The sequence below is a fragment of the Varroa destructor genome, unplaced genomic scaffold (assembly GCF_002443255.2).
Source record: "Varroa destructor unplaced genomic scaffold, Vdes_3.0 BEIS01000002.1, whole genome shotgun sequence".
Taxonomy (NCBI): domain Eukaryota; kingdom Metazoa; phylum Arthropoda; class Arachnida; order Mesostigmata; family Varroidae; genus Varroa; species Varroa destructor.
Genome location: NW_019211455.1, coordinates 16724756 through 16742372, shown reverse-complemented (window position 1 = coordinate 16742372; position 17617 = coordinate 16724756). Strand labels below are relative to the sequence as shown.

Below are 17617 nucleotides of genomic sequence, written 5' to 3'. Positions count from 1 at the left end.
TCAGCCTGAAACCCCAATCGCTAACTAGTCACTCTAAAAATATTGTTGTTTTAACAACTTTTTAATAGCAGTGTAGCACAGCGATATTAATAGTTGTAAACCCGTTAAAATATTTCTAAAATTAGCTACATTATATTTTGGGCTGATATTAGATTCCTAAGATGCAAGGCTCAAATGGACAAAACATCCAGAAGGTGCAAAAAGTTAAAAAAATCTAACCATTAAAACCCAGCTAAGCGACCCAATTGGTAACAAATATTTTCAACGCCTAAATTTCAGATGTATCAAAACTGTTTTTTTTATTCGTTTTAAATACATTTTTAAATAGTTTAAATCTTAAGTTTATTAAGGATCTTTCGATCTGCTTCATATAAATCTTCCTCGAATTTTTTCGAAGTTGTATGACATGTAAAAAAAAAGAAAGCTTTGAATTTTGATGCGACGCTCATTCCTCATATATGTACAATAGCTGATCTTCGTTAAATTTGGAAAACAACACACTGACTTTTTCCATCATAAATACGTTGAGATACCAAGCATAAGGAATGAACGTACGTTTGCCACGAAAAATGGCTTGCCAAAATTTTATCGCCAAAGTTGAATACCCAGCTTTGTGCAGAAGACGTAAATGACGGAAGACGGACGACAGTATACGTCATGCGCTGCGCTTAATCCGTAACCCTTCTTTTTTTCATTCTTTATTTCTCTGTTATAACGAAAGAACGGTGGACGTAGGCATATTGGGACAACGCTCCAACGTTAGGACCCCCCCCCCTCCAGTAAACGTTCCACCGACCTAAGTGCATACTGCTGTTCATTACGCCCTGCTGTGTATATAGGTTGCTGATTTTGGGCGTCACTTCCTAAGAAGACTTTTGATAGCAATTAATATATGGGGAGGACTCTACTAATTCTTTATAACTGGTTTTCGATAAAAATAAATATTTCACTATATATAAATCGGAAATCATTAGGTTATGTAACAGATAAAATAACTGATAAATTCGTGTTGGATAGCAGTGTTTTTTATATGCTTGAAAACGGTCAAGTTGTAGAGATAAATGATGAGTTAGGCTTCGTCATAGTGAAAGGTGATAAGCATAATATGAACCATGACGATGAAGCAATATCTATATGAAGGCTAAGTCTGTTGAACTTAAAGTATGTATGTAAATTTACTAACTTAGAGGAAGGAAGGCTATAGGAGTAACATTATGGTTACGAATCAACGTATACCACTGCGGGCAACTTAATTAACAATGTGTTACTTGAGACGTGTGTGGTTGTGTAGCGGATAGCTGGATCTGACTAATGGTCAGCAGACTGTATTTAAGATAGCGTTAAGAAACTACCATATAGTCCTTAATCCAGTGGAAGTTCCACTATTTCATTTCGTTCATATATACTGGAATATCACTGGTAGCTTTTGTTCCGCTACCGTGTCGTATGCCTCTTGCAATTCTAATGCCGCTTTAACCGGTCAAAAAACAGAGTTACGAGCATGGCTGAGCAAACTTTATTTTATATGTAGGGCGCATCGTAGCAAGTTGGTGTTCACCATTGCGTTGCCTTGAGGCTTCAGACCTCAAGGGTCTGCTTCACTCTCTATGACGCAATCCGTAGCGGGTGTAATTAGTCGATGGTAGCAGAGCAGGATGTGACAGGGATAATAAGAAACTGTGAACGCTAGCAGAAAGAAAGCAGGGATCTGTGCGGTGGTAGCCCTGCATCCTTTGCCTTGCGCATGGAAGTGGGAAAATAAGACCCATAGGTGAACCCTAAGGGGATGACTAAGGCCACCCTGTGCCCAACCGAAACAGGGAGAGGCTATTAACATCTGGCTAGCGGTCGTACCATTAGTAAGGCCTTCCTAGCCAGAGGCAACCAGACTATGTGTGGCGGACGAGAAGCAGCAGGAAAGGCAACGGCACCGAACGATGAAGAAATAACAAAAGAGAAAAAGGTCTCTCAGGTCAGTCTGTTGTCTACGACGTTACTTTAGCGGTTTAAGAGGCAACCTTCTTGCGTCTGTTGCCCTCCTTTTCTCTCGTAACGTTCCCGTCACTTCACAACTGTTCCGTCCGCTGCATTCGTTTTCTTAGGACAAACAAGGTTCTGCGCTCTTTCTGGGACCCCAGTAGTGACCGATCCACTGGCCGGCCAAGACAGGTTGATGAAAGGTGATGCTGAAACGAAGCAGGTGGCGCGGGCAACGTGGCGAAGGGGGCGGCCGATCATAACGTTGATCCGGCAGACGAGCGAATGGGGACCATGCGCAAAGTCTTGTCCGGCCAGCGTGAGACTGTGGGGAAAAGGAAAGATTATTCATACGTACTGACAACGGTGAGTGTAAAATGCCCGAAAAATAAATAGGCTTTTACGTCGCTACACAAGCAACACGGTAAAGTAAGTCGAGTTAAAATTCGAAGGAAAATAATGGATCAAAAATGGTTTAGATAGAAAAAGGAAACTGAAGAAACTAAAATAACTGAATTAAGGAAACAATTTATTTTCACATTTACTAAACGTTGCCTGATGTTAGCCCAAGGTAATCTAGGTCTGAATGCCTGCTTATTGGAGTCGTAAAACCGGATAAGTTGACTTCGTAGAATTATAGATACATGAAGAAGAAAACTCTTTCCACCTCCGGGCTTTCAAGGTAAAATTTTCGGAGCCATTCCGACATGGTTTGGTACCGTCCTAGTCTTCAGATGACCTTTTTTACTATTTCCTTTCGTTGTTTTGTGTTACAGCTAAGAATTTAATTTTGGCCTAGCGTACTCTTTGTTAACATAAGGACAAAGAATTGTTTTTCCCGGAGGCTTTAGCGTGGTGGTTATTTTTTACTTTACAGCACGTAAGCCGGGTTTTCCAAGAGGCTAAACATAGGCTTATTCAAGCAATAATTGATAAAGCACCTTACGTCGCGGAAAACTGAAAATTCATCCGAATAAGTAATTCCATCCATTCTAAGGCTTTATTTGTCATGGCTTCAGTAGGAGTTTTAAAACTTTACCAATAAAGTGAGGCATAAGACTTTACTTTGGCCAACAGCGCTTATCCATTAATATACATCAACGAATGCTAAACAGAGGTTAGGTGCAGCTAGCAATAGCAATTTGATTATACTAGAATCAGCTTGCTACCTTAGGATTAGGGGAGTGTTGGTATTAAACTCTGGAAATATATTGGGGTTACTATCATAAGTATTCGGTTTCCTGAAACTTACGAGGGCATTTGGTCTATTGGTGGAAGTCCCTAGGCCACATCATTGACTTACAGGTATTACTCAAACCAGGTTTCAGCCTCAGAAATCGTCAGATCAAGCAACTCAAGCCACAATGAGCTGATTATGTATGAGACTTATTGTTTACTACAAATAGAATTTGTCGCCTTGAACATCAACAAACTGCCTGACCTTAGTTTAACTCGGTAGATCTAACATTGGTAATTAGGTTGGTGGATAGCATGCCGGGCAGACCTACTGACAGAGCCGAATCAGACACGGGTCAGCGTGAGGCCAGCGCACAATTTATGAGGTCAGGTTCTCTCGAGGGACGTGCGTTTGCCTAAACCGGACCCTATTGGGGTCTACGGAGCCGCCCCAGTTGGGGCACATAGGGGTCCCTCTACCTCCCCCTGGTCAATAGAAAGGTCGGGTGAAAAGAAGTAAGCTTCTAGGACGGGTCTCTTCACTGTAGTGTAACCTGTACACCATTCGTCCGCCGAGGTAGAATCTGTTTGCCTTCTACTTTTTCTGTTGGTACCACAACTGCTGCCGGTACACGCTCGGAGACCTAATTGGTCCCCTGGGTCTAAAGACAAGTCGTCCTCCAAAGATAGGCGGCGGCGGATAGCTCTTGCCGACTCTTACCTCAGTTCGCTCTAGCTCATTTCTGCGCTAGCATTTGAATTGGCGAACGCTGGCGAACTCAAGCCCCGCCAGCACGTAAAGGAAACATGTGGGCCAACCGGATCTTTGCTTTTCTCCCTTCACTTTCAATTGAATATGTGCCTGTCCATTCATTTATCTCGAAGCTATTGCGAATGATCCCAACGTAATACTGTACTGGTATGTGCCATTACTTTGTCTGTAGCAACGCTCGATTGTGACGATGCCCAGCGGCTGACAGATTCACAGTGGAAATTGCTATTGAACGTACCTAGCCTTAGAGATCACGCTAATAGGTTAAGGGTCTTCGTATTCCAGTGGGATTCGCCTATGGCTAGATTTCTAAGTTTATTCTTTCAAGATGTCTATATGGGTTCACTGACATGGCGCCAAGACAGCGAAAAATAGAGGGGATCAAAATATACTCACGTTACAGGTAGAGAAATAGTAAAATTGCAGTCAGGCTGTCTATTGAAGTACGCAAAGAGCATCAGTTGTAGTGTTCAGATTTTCAGTTCTATGTAATCTGAAATAAATATGATACACACTTGAATTGACAAGTATGACTGAAGATGACTCAAAAGTCAAATTTGACACAAGATAATTTGCGCTTCTAAAAAACCGAGATTTTACACGCCGAAACAAGTCACGTGGTAATCAAGCTCTAATCAATCTCTATCATCACATGTTATTTTTTTAATTCAACCTTTTTCGTTTATTATCTTCTATTACGGCATGTGGCTTTCACCTAGCGTACGACAGATAGTAGCTAATTACATTGCCATTTCGGGCAGAAGCCACTTCTGCTGGGAACTTCTGCCGACAAGAGTAACTTGGGTTACTCGAACTGTTTTTTAAGCTAAAGCGAGTCGGCCGTAGTGGGCAGATGTGTATAACGTATTTTGTCTGTATAATGGATGCTTGCAATGGACGACAGGCTCTAAGAGAGACCTGTTATAATCTAATATATTGCAAGCGGGATACTGTGACAAAGCGTACCCAAATGTAGTACAGCATACGTTCATATAGAAAACTGGTGAGGAACTTCTACCAACTAACACTCATACTACACAACCGATCGGTACTAAGTTACGTCTTTTTTCGTCAGGTACTTCGGTTTCAAACCTCGTGCATACATTGTCCAACGATTTAAATTTAGGTGTGTACCATCTTGCTATGGCTTTTTGCAGGGCTTGGGAATTATCTGTGTGGCTATATAAGGATGTCATTCAGCTCCTTGCCGCAGGCAATAGAAGTTCATTGAGGATCTAGTGAACTAAGAGCATAGACTCCATATTTGGTTCTCCAGCTACCTCAATCTAACTCCAGAACGAACAGCCGTAGACGTGCTTCGTTTTCCATATCGAAAGTATAACATAGCGGGTTATCACAACTATTTTTGTTCACTTTATGTATATCTGCTCCATGTATTTGTATCTATTTCTTTGTGCAACTGACACTGGGGGCATACCAAATATTAATCTGTATTGTTCATCTTTTGTACTTATATTCCTTACAACTTATATTCCCTTAACTAAAGTATGCACGGTTAATCAGGGAAGGTCGGCGGAAAGTAATTTACGGAGTATTGTATATTTTGTCGCCAGCATTAAATATATGCACAGTGCTTTCTAGTGCTGTTTTTTGTGCGAAATATCGAAAAAACGTTATTAACCGAACGCAATAACGCCTACTTTGTCCAAGAAATAAGTACGGCTCAGAAGTTTAAAGATATTTGTCCTGTATCATATGTCTTTGCGGATATCTAAATGAATCGTATTTTATCATTCCTATCATCATATCAACCTCAAGGTGCGGTAAACTGTACATATAAAAATATCACAACATCTTGTGACAATCGAATCCAGATCCATTTATATTACACTGCCTTATCTACAAGGGCTTCACCTATCTACGTTAGGCGTATTTGCATACATATTTATATTTCGTAGATATGGATTAGAAGAACACATATTATCGTAGAATGACACCATTTTTTGGTGAGGTTGTACTAGTTGATAGGCCTGTGTTCCGAAGGAATTTATCTACATTTAACACGCTAGGTTCAACATGTTGTCGCGGTTGGTTTGTATACGTGCAATGGTCGGTCCAGTGATTCAACTGACGTGACAAGTGGCTCTTTGCAATCACTTAAACCCAATTTGTAGAAATGACCACCTGAAAGCTCCTTCGAAGGACCTCTATGGGCTGGTGGGCGCTGGGTCCTTCGACGAGCCGATGAGCCGATGCAAGTGATGACATCTGTTGACGTTCGATTCGACGAAAACAAAAAACGCTGACTAAGAGCCTCTATCTGTAGTTGCTTAGGCATCTCGGACATGGTTCTTCTCCCCAGATCGCCGCTTTTCCTTTACTATCTCCACACAAATTTGCCCTTAGGGATAGAAGCTCAGAACGGTGGTGGGCAAGGCGACCGAACATCTTCACCGTGGATGATATGCGATGTAGACCTAATGCGGTTGTCTCTGTGACCGCTGTGTGACCAAACACTTAAAGAATTGGCTGCTAGGATGTCAGTGCAATTTTGTATGTGCATTTTTTAATTCTTATTAAGTGAAGACCAGTTTCTTAAGGTCAGCTATTAGGTCGTATTACGTATACAAACCTTACAGTAGCCGAACTCTGGTGCTACCGTCAAGCATTGCTTCAGACGGCTGGCCCTTTCAAACACGAATCAAGCGAAACGTGTGCTTACGTCCGATTTTAAACCTCGATAGGCGTACGTGATTGTAAGTTTAGTGGGCGAATACGTTACAACCAAACCATCGCGAAAACATATCACTGTACTCGAACCGTAAGAAGCAGAAGTTGCCCCACTGATATATACGGACGAATTAGGACCAGGGAGAGGACGACATGTGGTTTTTACCATAATTCTTCCACCTTGAAAATTCTGCCGCCCATACCTAAGTTTACCTGCCATTATGGGTAAATGAACGTGATCTTCATCTTGTTCAGGTCGTTATAGCTGCAATTAATGACCGTGTTGCTTCTTGTGTTATTGTATAACTGCGGCAGCTGCTGCTGCAAGGAACTAAACAAATAATTGTGTATTTATTAAGTTGTTGCTCATTTTGGTAACGTAGCGTTCGAGTTACGTCTTTGAATTGAATTACTTGACAGCCTGACCCTTCATTAACATAATCTGCTGCTGACCGCCTGAGGTTAGAATGCGAAAAGGGAGAGCGTGCAATCTTTGGACGTTGGATACACAAACTTAACATGTATACACTTAAGGTTAAGTTACGAGTTTCACTTCCGGTGCTGGCATTAAGCAATCCTCTAGGCGGGCTGAATTGGCACATGTGTACATGCTTGTCTGCTTATTAAGGCGCAGGTTCTAAAGCTATTCCTTGCAAACCATCACCGAAATACGTGAGGGATAAACAATTACGGATAGCAACCCATGATGAACACGCTTCGACAAATGCAAGAGTGATTAAGGTTGTAGAAGAAGTACTAAATGCGAGCGGCAAGATCATATCGAAAATAGTTGGCCTTGGGGGTCACTTGATGTTAATAACTGCGTTAAGAGATCTTAGTTTAAGCAGAAAATTTGAATCAAGCGTACCGTTGCGAGTGTTCGCTTGTGATTCCTTGTACATTTCTACGGATGGTGCGAACGTTGATAGATTTCTAATAAACCCCGTTATGTTTAATTAGCACTATCTTTCTACTTTGGTTCTGAAAAGCTGCTGCTCATGTGATAACGCTCGGCGAGTTTTTGTAAAATGAAAGAATGACCGATCTTCTAATAAAAATTGGCTTTTTCTGAAAGGAAATTTGTTTATGTGAATGGCTGAGAACGTTGACCGCCGGTAGCTCAGTCTCATTGAAACTGTCCATTGAATGGGCTTAGGAGACCTACACTCGTCGAGAAAAAGCTCCATCAACGTTATGTCCATTAGACCCTAAAGGATCGAAAGCTGTTTAGTTACATCCACTCTTATCTGCTCTGCAGTGGCGGACTGGCACGCTTGATAGCACTAGCTATAGTGCCTTTCCCTGTATGTCCTAGCAGAACAAAACAGTCAACCGACCTGAAGAGTTAACGTCCTATCTAGAATAAGTCTAGTGAGATTCCTGAGGAACAATGCAATGCCTGTTTGTCAACCAGTCCTGACCGACAATTTCACTGAAGGCAGTAGTGCCCCAACATAGAAGAGACTTTTGAGCTGAAGCTTACAACTGTGATCGTTTACTTCAATCTAATGGCTGCCTATTTGTAAACGGTAGTTGATTTACCGCTCAGGCAGTGAATGGCAGTCAATGATGTGTTTTGCGCGCGCCGAACTTAATCGAAACGGTGGACGATTAATTATTGTTCATTCGTACGTTGGTATAATCAAAGAATATTTCGGTGGTAGCTTTAGATTTGCTCATATTACATACGTTCTTAGTAATGAAAGGTTTTCCAATTACTGATGAGACGATTAATATAGAGAAAAGGAACAGAAGATATTCTTGAAAAGAAAAGAAGTAAATTTGCATAGATTTGACTAACGATATTCATTGTGTTCGTATCCATTTATCGGTTCATCTTGTATTATATAACAATGAATATGAACGTTACTAATGCAAATTCATCTGTCATCTTTTTTATAATTAATTCATTTTTTTTCTCTGTTATTTGTCTAACTAATATTTGGACAACAGTAGAATTTGTAAATGTACAATATTATTAAGTGTGCATCAGTGACCTTCTGCCATTCATGTGACAAAACCATTATTTTGTCACTAAAGAACGTCTGTGGTGATTTTTACTTTCCTCCTAAATTGAAGCTAAGTTAACAGTGTTAACATAACGCTGCTGAAACTTAAATGAATGATACACTGATGATGCAATATATGGACTATATGGCGAATGGATGAGAATTTCTATCATGAAAGTTCTTCCAATTTGTACCACGTAGCTAAATACGTATGTAGTATGGTATCGTCATGATGGAAGATGGTTGTAAGTTTTGGTTGATTTTTTTCAATGGATTGTTGTAATTTCGTCAACTGTTGAAGTAAATGTCCAAATCAATCGCTTTGTCAGACGGCAGCAGCAACTTGTTATGCATGATTCTCTTCCAACACCGACAAACATGTAAGGTCACTGTCTTGATGTCAATGTGGGCGTTGCCACAGATTATAGAGCACTTTATTATCGCACGCTATTCATTATACATCCGCAGCAATTAGGTGTTTTCAAAATAGATCGATTTTGCTACATTTCGATAGAATTTTTCAGCCGGAAATACGACCGCATTAATTCGTGCGACACCGACCTTTGGTTTTATCGAGTTTCTTTCAAATGACTTAAAACTATTTAGAAATGGGTGTTCAGTTTCGTAGAGACATGAGAGCTACTTACGCGTCAGTTTTCGCAATAATTTTATCGTCGTTTGCCGTAATTTGTCGACTACTACGAAAAGTAACTTACCAATCGAAATTTCCAAGACGAAAGCATTTTTAAGCCATTTTTCTCTATGAGCCATCTTGACCAGACACAGAAATTTTACTTATTTTCAAAGCGTTCCATCTTAAATCTAGATGTCTAGATCTATTTGCAAAATGCGCTAAAGATGTTATTTATCTAGCTCAAAATAAAGAACTCTTTGTATTTTATATTATATTAGATGAGATATGTGATTAGTGTAGTCTCTAGATAAAAAACCTAGCTATGTCTGTAGACATTTGCTATTCGCCATGCGTCCTTCATGTTGCCGTTCAGTTACGAGTTGCTTCTATCTGCGGTAGACAGCAGAGGATCTGGCTAGGAAAAAATCATGTGTCTACAAAAATATAACGGCTAACGGTATCTTCTTTCCTGACGTGAGATCCTGACGTTTCCACTGTGATCAGCCAATTGCAGCGCTCTGCCAAGGATTGGCCATTAACTACTGCTAGGTCAACGGAGAGATTGAACCACAAATTCTCTAACAGTGGGAAAGTCTCAGGGCACATTTATAGCTAAGAAAGGGATGAGGTTATTACCTCCAACTAGACAATGTTACACATTCTATAATGCACCACCACTATCATTCGCGACTGCAGGTTCACCACGTCGACAGTGCCCAGTTTTTTTGCTCTATAGGCGGTTGTTATTTTGCGGAACCCGTGATTTGCGCGATCGGTACAAGAGAGAATTGGCGTCTGCTAAATAATAATAACAATATCTTTGATCCAGCGCCTCTAGAACTAACAGTATCTTAGCAGGTGCGTTATTGTACGGCTTGGCATTTGCAAGTATCTCTTACCGCTAGTTTGGCGGAGATAGCTTGGAAAGACATGTGATGAGAGGATGTTCTTGTGTATTATCCGCCTATTGCAGGCCTAGTTCATGCTGCATACGGGTACGACCCAACTTTGTTCTTTTCGTGATAGTAAAACAGCATTGTATTAATTAGCACTATTTATTTGAATGAAGCACTATTATACATGAAAAACTGGCTCTAGTATCGAAGGGGTTATAGTGGAGCGCAATTCAAATATATTACGCAAATCTATTAATTTGATAAGTTATCATGTAGTTTAATGAATTATATGCATTTAGTAATCTTCACAGTCGACAAACTCAAGTAACATTAAATGGACATTAAAAACTGTAAAAGATCGACCAAGTTATTTGCCATCAAGTACGCAGAAGTTGTATCTTATTTTGCGTTTAAGCAATAGTTCAAAACTGATTTCGGCAATATAGGCTTATATGGATAATGTATTATTATTGTAAAATAAAGTTATTTTAGATATAAAATATGTTATATACAAAAATATGTTATATATAAGAATATAATATAATGTATATATTATTTATAAAAATGGATTTGCTATATAAGTTGCGCGTGCTTAGTAGAAACAATGTCATGCAATAAAATATAGCAAATCCATCGAAGTTTTTGATAATCTCTTGATGCTACCTACAACGCACTCGCTCTCGTGAGAAGCTGATTATTTTTATTAGTTACAACAGTTTTATTGATCCTTGAAAATGGTGTCACTGGATCGGCGTGTACACGGATAATAAATCACATATTTTCATAAAAGTGTACCAGAGAAGTTGATGAAATAAAGGGAGCCGTTCACTGAGGTGCCCTATCGATTAGTGTCCGGTAAACAAACCTTTATCGCCGCAACCTTCAGACGCTGTCAAACATACCCAAAGTGCGCTTATTGTAAAATTCTACAGTTCAAGAGTGTAAGTTGGCTTGAAGAAGAAAGATTCAAATTAATGATTCTTGTAACTCAGCGCTTGTGCTAAGTTTTGATGAGTATTTAAAATGATAAGATCCTAAGCAAGCTGGAAGGAAAAATTCTAGGACTTCATGTTCCAAGCGAAAACGACCCTATCCTATTTCTATAGGAATAGAATATCAAAGGATTTAATATGAGCTAGCTAGAATCGAACTTTGCGCTGCAAGGAGACTTTAGAATATAGTGGACTAAGTAAACAATCTATAAAACAACAACGTTAAGACAGCACATTTTAAACGATATGACTCTATTCTAATTAAATTAAAAATTAGTTATTCAATTACTATGCATTTGGTGTTTTTTTTTTTATAATAAAGGCATGGCGAGAAAGCCAACGAACTGTTCCTAATCAAATCCATCGGAATTCTAATGGTATCCGCCGCTATCTCTGCAATGTAAGAGACCCTTAAGTCTTGGGCTGGAGATACAAAGCATTACCGACTTAGCCCTATGCGACATCTGTTTACACGTTTACCATGATGACCCATTGGTTTTATTCGTCCCCTTTTGGCTAATTTGTCTAACATCGCACACGTACGACTCGTCCACCATTTTTTTCCACAGGCTGTCTCCTAAAGTGTTAGTAACGACATTTTCGCATCCCTATAGTCTGCATAAACTTTCCCATCATTTTTCTTATTCGTGTTTCTGTCTCATTTCGTTCTTTTTACTGCGTCACCCTCACGTTTCTCAGTCACCCGCGCACACAGTCTCAACAGACGGCGACGAAGACCATTACCAAGATGTTGTCATTTATGCACTCGTACTTTGTCCTTTCAGCACGATAAGCCCAAAATGGCAACGTTCGTTGGTGACTGCAGCAAGCAGTACGCACCACCGGCTGCTGGCAGTTCGATGTACACCGGCGCCCGAGCCAAAGCACCGGAGTAATGCTATGTGGCCTGACTACAGGCGCTAACTTGACTGAATGCTGAACCGAAGAGAAGGCCATATTCCTGGCGTGAGCTTCGCGGAGACGCCACATCCGCGGCTCACTCGCTTGCATAGCTGGCCCGGTCTGTACTCTTGTCAACGGGGTATCTATTATCGCAGTGTTCGTTGTACGTAGCAGTAAGTGAGAATGGAAGAGTGAGAAAGAAAGCAAGAACGAAAAAAGAAGAAGCCTCACAAAGGAGAACCGTGTTGGCTAGCTGGCTGGCTATGTGTGGGCGATGCCAAAAGGCTGGTTCCGATGCCGCTGCCGGAGCGGCATCGGAACCGCTGCGTTCGCGTCGACAAGGGGGACAAGTCAGCCGGGGGCTCCACTGCGCGCCACGAACTGTGGCGGCGGGTTTAGCTAACGGTGACAGAGTGGGGTAATCATACTGACGACAGTGAGATAACATATACGCTGGTACAAGCCCTTTCGCACACGGCATGGGCGAAAGCTGTCCATGTAGGACCGTCGGGCTGTCAGAAAAGAAGGGACAGGCGACGTGGGGCTGGCGGAATAGGCACAGAGAATCTGGATAGATACGAAAGATAGAAGGACGAACAGCAGGCGAGCAAGATAAAAATCGGGAGGAAGTTGGGGTACGGTATGATGGCTATGACGGGGGTGTAGACAGAGACCTCGGCAATAGTAGCAAAAAGGATGACGCCAAATGGCAGCGCTGGCTGAGTGAAGAGGTACGGGTCTCTGCGACCAATGCAGAACCTAGGAAAGCTGGCAGACAAGCAAGCGGCACAGGAATAACCGTTGGCGCCCTTCGGCATGTGACAACGGTGACGAGGACGAGGACTGTGATGAAGAAAACGACGACTACGATGAGATTGGAGTCGACGACAAAGAGAAAGAAAGAAGAGCCTGATGCCCAATTATGGGTCGCTCGTCGCCTACGAGCGAGTGTCGGGAAGTCGGCCGTCTCTGCCAATGGCAACTACGACAGTTCTGGCGTTGCTGTTGCCAGCCAAAGGCAGCGACAAAACACGGCAGTTGTTTGCCGCTTTATCATAACGTTTCCAGCTTTCTCACGTTTGATCTTGCTAAGACTCGCCTGCAGCGAACAGAGTCCGACAGACACCCCGTTATTGTTGCATGTATATAATAACGTGGGGTGTGTGGAAGGTGCCTGCTGCGATGTCATGTCTTTTGTGATGTGTTATCTTATACGTATGTCAGAAACACCGATGAAGAGGGTGTAGCTCCACCGTTTTTTCCGGCAGGTCGGTAGAGGGTAGATCGTGGAAATTCTTCATTCGAGTAGCTAACGAGCCCTCCTTGATCCGTTGAGGGAGACTCGTTGGGCTTCATTTGTCGGTGTGGTCTAAGAAGTCTCTAGCGGATTTATGACCTTCGATTGGGTCTTACTCCCAGACATTGCGAAGACATTTCCAGTGAGCCCATTAACTGGTCGTATCTATAAAAACGGACTATTCCTTTAATATATTTAATTATTTTCGCGAATAGGCACATTCGAGCGCCGTTAATTTAAAGCTTTATAGCTAGGATATTAGCACAATTAGGATAGGATGCTTCTTCTTGCAGTATACTATCATCGTCTGTTAGTATAAAAAGGACCACCGCATTCAGCATCCAGGGCCAGCTGAGATGTATAATGTATGCACGAGTAAATTACCAAACATGTCAACTATAGGCTAACAGCAAGCGTTTCATATAGTTCATTTGTGTGTAGACAGAAGTGTATATACATATATAAGCACGTAATTAGGTCCTCATGAGTAAGTCAATGCTTCACAGGAATTGAATATTTACCATTTCCATCCTCACGATTCACTAGCTGCCATTAACGCTCCTCTTTTAAACTTGCGTTCGCATATAACAAAGAAATGAGTCATCATTCTTAAGCTAATTGATTTGTTAATAAAAGCCTATAATGAAGTTAACTCTAGTATGTAGCCCTTGAGGGAAAGTACGCCATGAAGCTTAACCGTTTAGAAATTTCTTCAAATCACAGTCATCATTTGCCGATAGATCACATTGTTTTATACCAGCCTCACAGCGTCGTTCATAATACGCCTGTCCTATTAATATGCTTTTACCCAGCTATTCAAATACATTTTATGCCGCTAAACTGTGTGTCCCAGTGCTCTGTAGAGGTTTTCATATCATGCCACATCCACGTTCGCACGCACTAAATTGACATCATAATTACGTCTGTATTGCACTGATGATGCGCGCATCCCTCAGTGCTTAAAGGCTGTTCAGGCCGTAGTTTCGCACAGACAGTAGCCCATCTCGGCTTCGAGGCCCGTTAGCGATACCGAAAGCATGCACCAATGTGCAGAGGTACAAATTTACTCACCATTTGCACGCGTCTAGAACCAAAAAACTGCAACAGCAAAACCAATGAGCACGGTGGCAGAAGCAGCAATATTTGAGCAAATAAACCCATTGGTGCGCCTAGCTGGGAACATCAGATAGTTGTACATCCTCCTTTTTGCCCGGCATGGTTTTTCCCTACTGCCACGATATATATGCACCCGTCGAAGTGAGGCAGCTTTCCGACATCGTTCGCCTGCTTGCCATTAAGTGGCTGTAGAGTGAGCTTGCTGGAGCTCGAAAGAAGACTGAAATACAGTGAGAAACGGGGCAAGTTGATCGAGGCGTACGGGTGCTGAACAAGGGCTCCCTTCTGCGCAGCACAGCGTCCCTCAGCAAAGCAACCGACCGACATAACACCCTTGATTCCTTCCCTCCTTTGCGCCCGCGTAGCTCAACGGTAATCGGTCCCCAGAGAGGGGCGGCCCCGGCACAGCTTGGTCGATTCGCCTTACCTCTGCTGCTGCTGCTTTTGGGGCGATCCAGTTTCCTCTCACACTTTTACCTTCATCTCTCTCCTCCTTTCAAAGTCATTTCGTCTTCCACTTGAACAGTCTGTAGCAGCAAGGGCACCAGCAAAAAGCAGCAAGCAGCGGAGTCAGCAAAAGCGACGGCGCAGTAGTTTCGACAGATGCAGTTGCAGCAGCGACAGCAACGGTTCCCAATCCCAGTCATTTTGCTTCTTGATTTCTTCTTTTTTTTTCCTAGTATACGCTCTGCTAATATATTCTTTTGTGCGGCTGCTTCTTTTGACGTTGGCGATCCCGCCGCTGCAGCTCCGAGAAGTATGCAAAAGTAAACGCCGCTGTAGGTGTCTACCTGAGTTCGTCGGTTAACCGCCGCTACCGTCGGTCTGCTGCTTACGGTGGGCTGAAGGCCAAAACAAAGGGGATAGCAAAGGCGCAAGGAAGACAGCTCCCACAGACTTCTTGACTTGGTGTTGTTGGGGCGTCGCAAGTAGGTCAAGGAACATAGCGTAGAATGTGAAAGAGTATTCGCACGTGTTCTGCCCTATATGAGCGCCACATTATTTATACTAAGGTACGATGACGTATGAACGGACACGTTAAAGTATACAGAGTTATAGCTGGGTACCTTCGCCTAGCCGTGCGTCGGCCATGTGTCCCGATGGTATGAAACATTCTCTCTGTACAGACACATCAGGGAGTGTCGAAGCACATAGGCCCGCACCATGGAAGACGGAAGAAATGAAACGTGCAAGCGACTGGTTGGCAATGACAATCGCGTCAATGATTTGCCTTGTAGCACAGGTGGGTGTTAGAAAAGGGCCGCGGCACGCATTGCAATCTAAGAAAGGGAATTTGGCACAGCATGGAAACAATAGCTGTTTAAGGCTTGAACTTTAACAGGAGAACTTCTTTGCTCTAGCGATAATAGATAGTGTATCTATAGATTTTTTTTTCGAGACCAAGCTTTCTCTCAGTTTATCTTTCTGCTTTCATTTCATTCATAGTTGGGAACGTTTGAAAATTCAAAAACAGACGACGAGGTAACACAGTTCCAAAGAAAAAATACGATAGAAGGTATCAAAGTTTAGGTAACACTTGGAGCAGCCACTACGTTGTTAGCTGGAGTGAGAACGTTTAGCATGGCCTCCCTTTGATTTTTCTTTAGAAACGGTTTTCTTTATTCTATGTATTTACTGAATACAGAATGAAAATCGAATGCGCAAAAAGTTAGCCTCAAAAATGACCAGTTCTGGCTAAACCCTTCCTATGTTTTATGTCGTTAGCTTTTTCGAAAATGTCGTGTAGACAGGTAGCGAGGAACTCATTGGCCTCGTGTTACATACATATATATTATGTATTTATATTATATTTCAAGATAAAAACCCTCTACGAAACTTCAGTCCCGGCAGAAATGGGACCCTAGAGCTCGCGTTCTATAGCGGAGTGTATGTGCGTTCCAGCCTTACAAGATACATCATAAGTCGACGTTTCATTACGAGAAATCATTTATTACGTCCTTTCCCCGAGAAGGATACAACGAAGGTGTGCTCTATCATCTACTAATCGTTCGTAATGCTTGACACGATTTTATTAAAATTTTAAATTAAAAATAAAAATTTAAGCAAGAATAGAATTGTCGTGCGCCGGCGTTGCCGGAACAGAACCGGTGTCTTCAGTCCAGACATCAGGGAGTCGACCCGCTTCGATCATGATCGATACCGTCAGTGATTGATTGGTCGGGGAAAATAAATAGCATTGCAAAATGGATCGCAATATAAATGCGCCATTTGCATGCAGTTTACACATGATCGTAAATACGGCGACAAATAAAATCTCGCATGTGATTGAAAATCTCTTTTTTTTTTTTTTTTTTTTTTAGTTATAGTGCTGTCCCTATACCTTTTCGTCGTGCTGGTAGTGATTGAAACCTCCCACCCAATATAATCGAAAAGGTTCTGGAAACCTTTCCAAGGAGAACGGACCCATCTGAGGTGTCACTGTGCAGCAAAAAGTTGCCAGTACCTAATCATAATAAGATCTTGCCTAAATGGCGAACTAAAGTTTCTGAACAACTGAAGTGTCTCGTAAACTAAGCGCTGCGTGTTGACAAGATAGCAGCCAAATTGGGTTGTATTAACACTTACATGAGCCAGATCTGTACTTACTAAAGACAAAAACCTCCCGATCGTCGCTTCCTATGTTACTCATGTAAATATAACCGCCGGTAATGCGAATCCAGCTTAAATCCAGCTCCTATGTAACCAAGCGGACAACTCAAGAGCAAAAAGCTGACATTATACCCTAATAGTAACTGCATTGCCTTCATGTGATATATGAGCTTCATACTTCATTCGTGAAGTACTCACGCACGGGTTATACGTTCCTAGAAAAAGACGCTTTTTGTTGTTAAAATAGTTTCTACCGATTCGTTCTTTTGATGAGGGAATTATTTACGTCTTTATCAGAAATAAGATGAAAATTGCAATATGCATACTCAATTATAATGCCCGCCCCAAACCCATTTCGCTGTAGACGATGCTACAACGTCCTCGTGGCAACTCGCTCGCACCATTCCTGACTAATTGCAACATATTTCATTAACACCTCTTTTTCTAAGCAAAAGTGGGCAATAGCCATTAGATTGTAGATATTAAATATCAAAGGGGCTTTACAAATGCATTTCTGGCTTTATTCGCCCGCTAGCCGTATGTT

General features: G+C 41.8%; 2 long non-coding RNA genes across 2 annotated transcripts; one reads left to right on the top strand and one right to left on the bottom strand.

Moving 5' to 3' along the window:
* Positions 1–1500: 1500 nt before the first annotated feature.
* On the bottom strand, positions 1501–10033 carry LOC111244951 (uncharacterized). Its single transcript, XR_015321334.1, has 2 exons — positions 9896–10033; positions 1501–2302 (listed from the first exon to the last, which is right to left on the bottom strand). It is a non-coding gene; the product is annotated as an uncharacterized LOC111244951 (long non-coding RNA).
* A 5-nt stretch (positions 10034–10038) lies between these two features.
* On the top strand, positions 10039–16738 carry LOC147757450 (uncharacterized). Its single transcript, XR_015321335.1, has 3 exons — positions 10039–10254; positions 11933–15706; positions 16281–16738. It is a non-coding gene; the product is annotated as an uncharacterized LOC147757450 (long non-coding RNA).
* Positions 16739–17617: the final 879 nt, after the last annotated feature.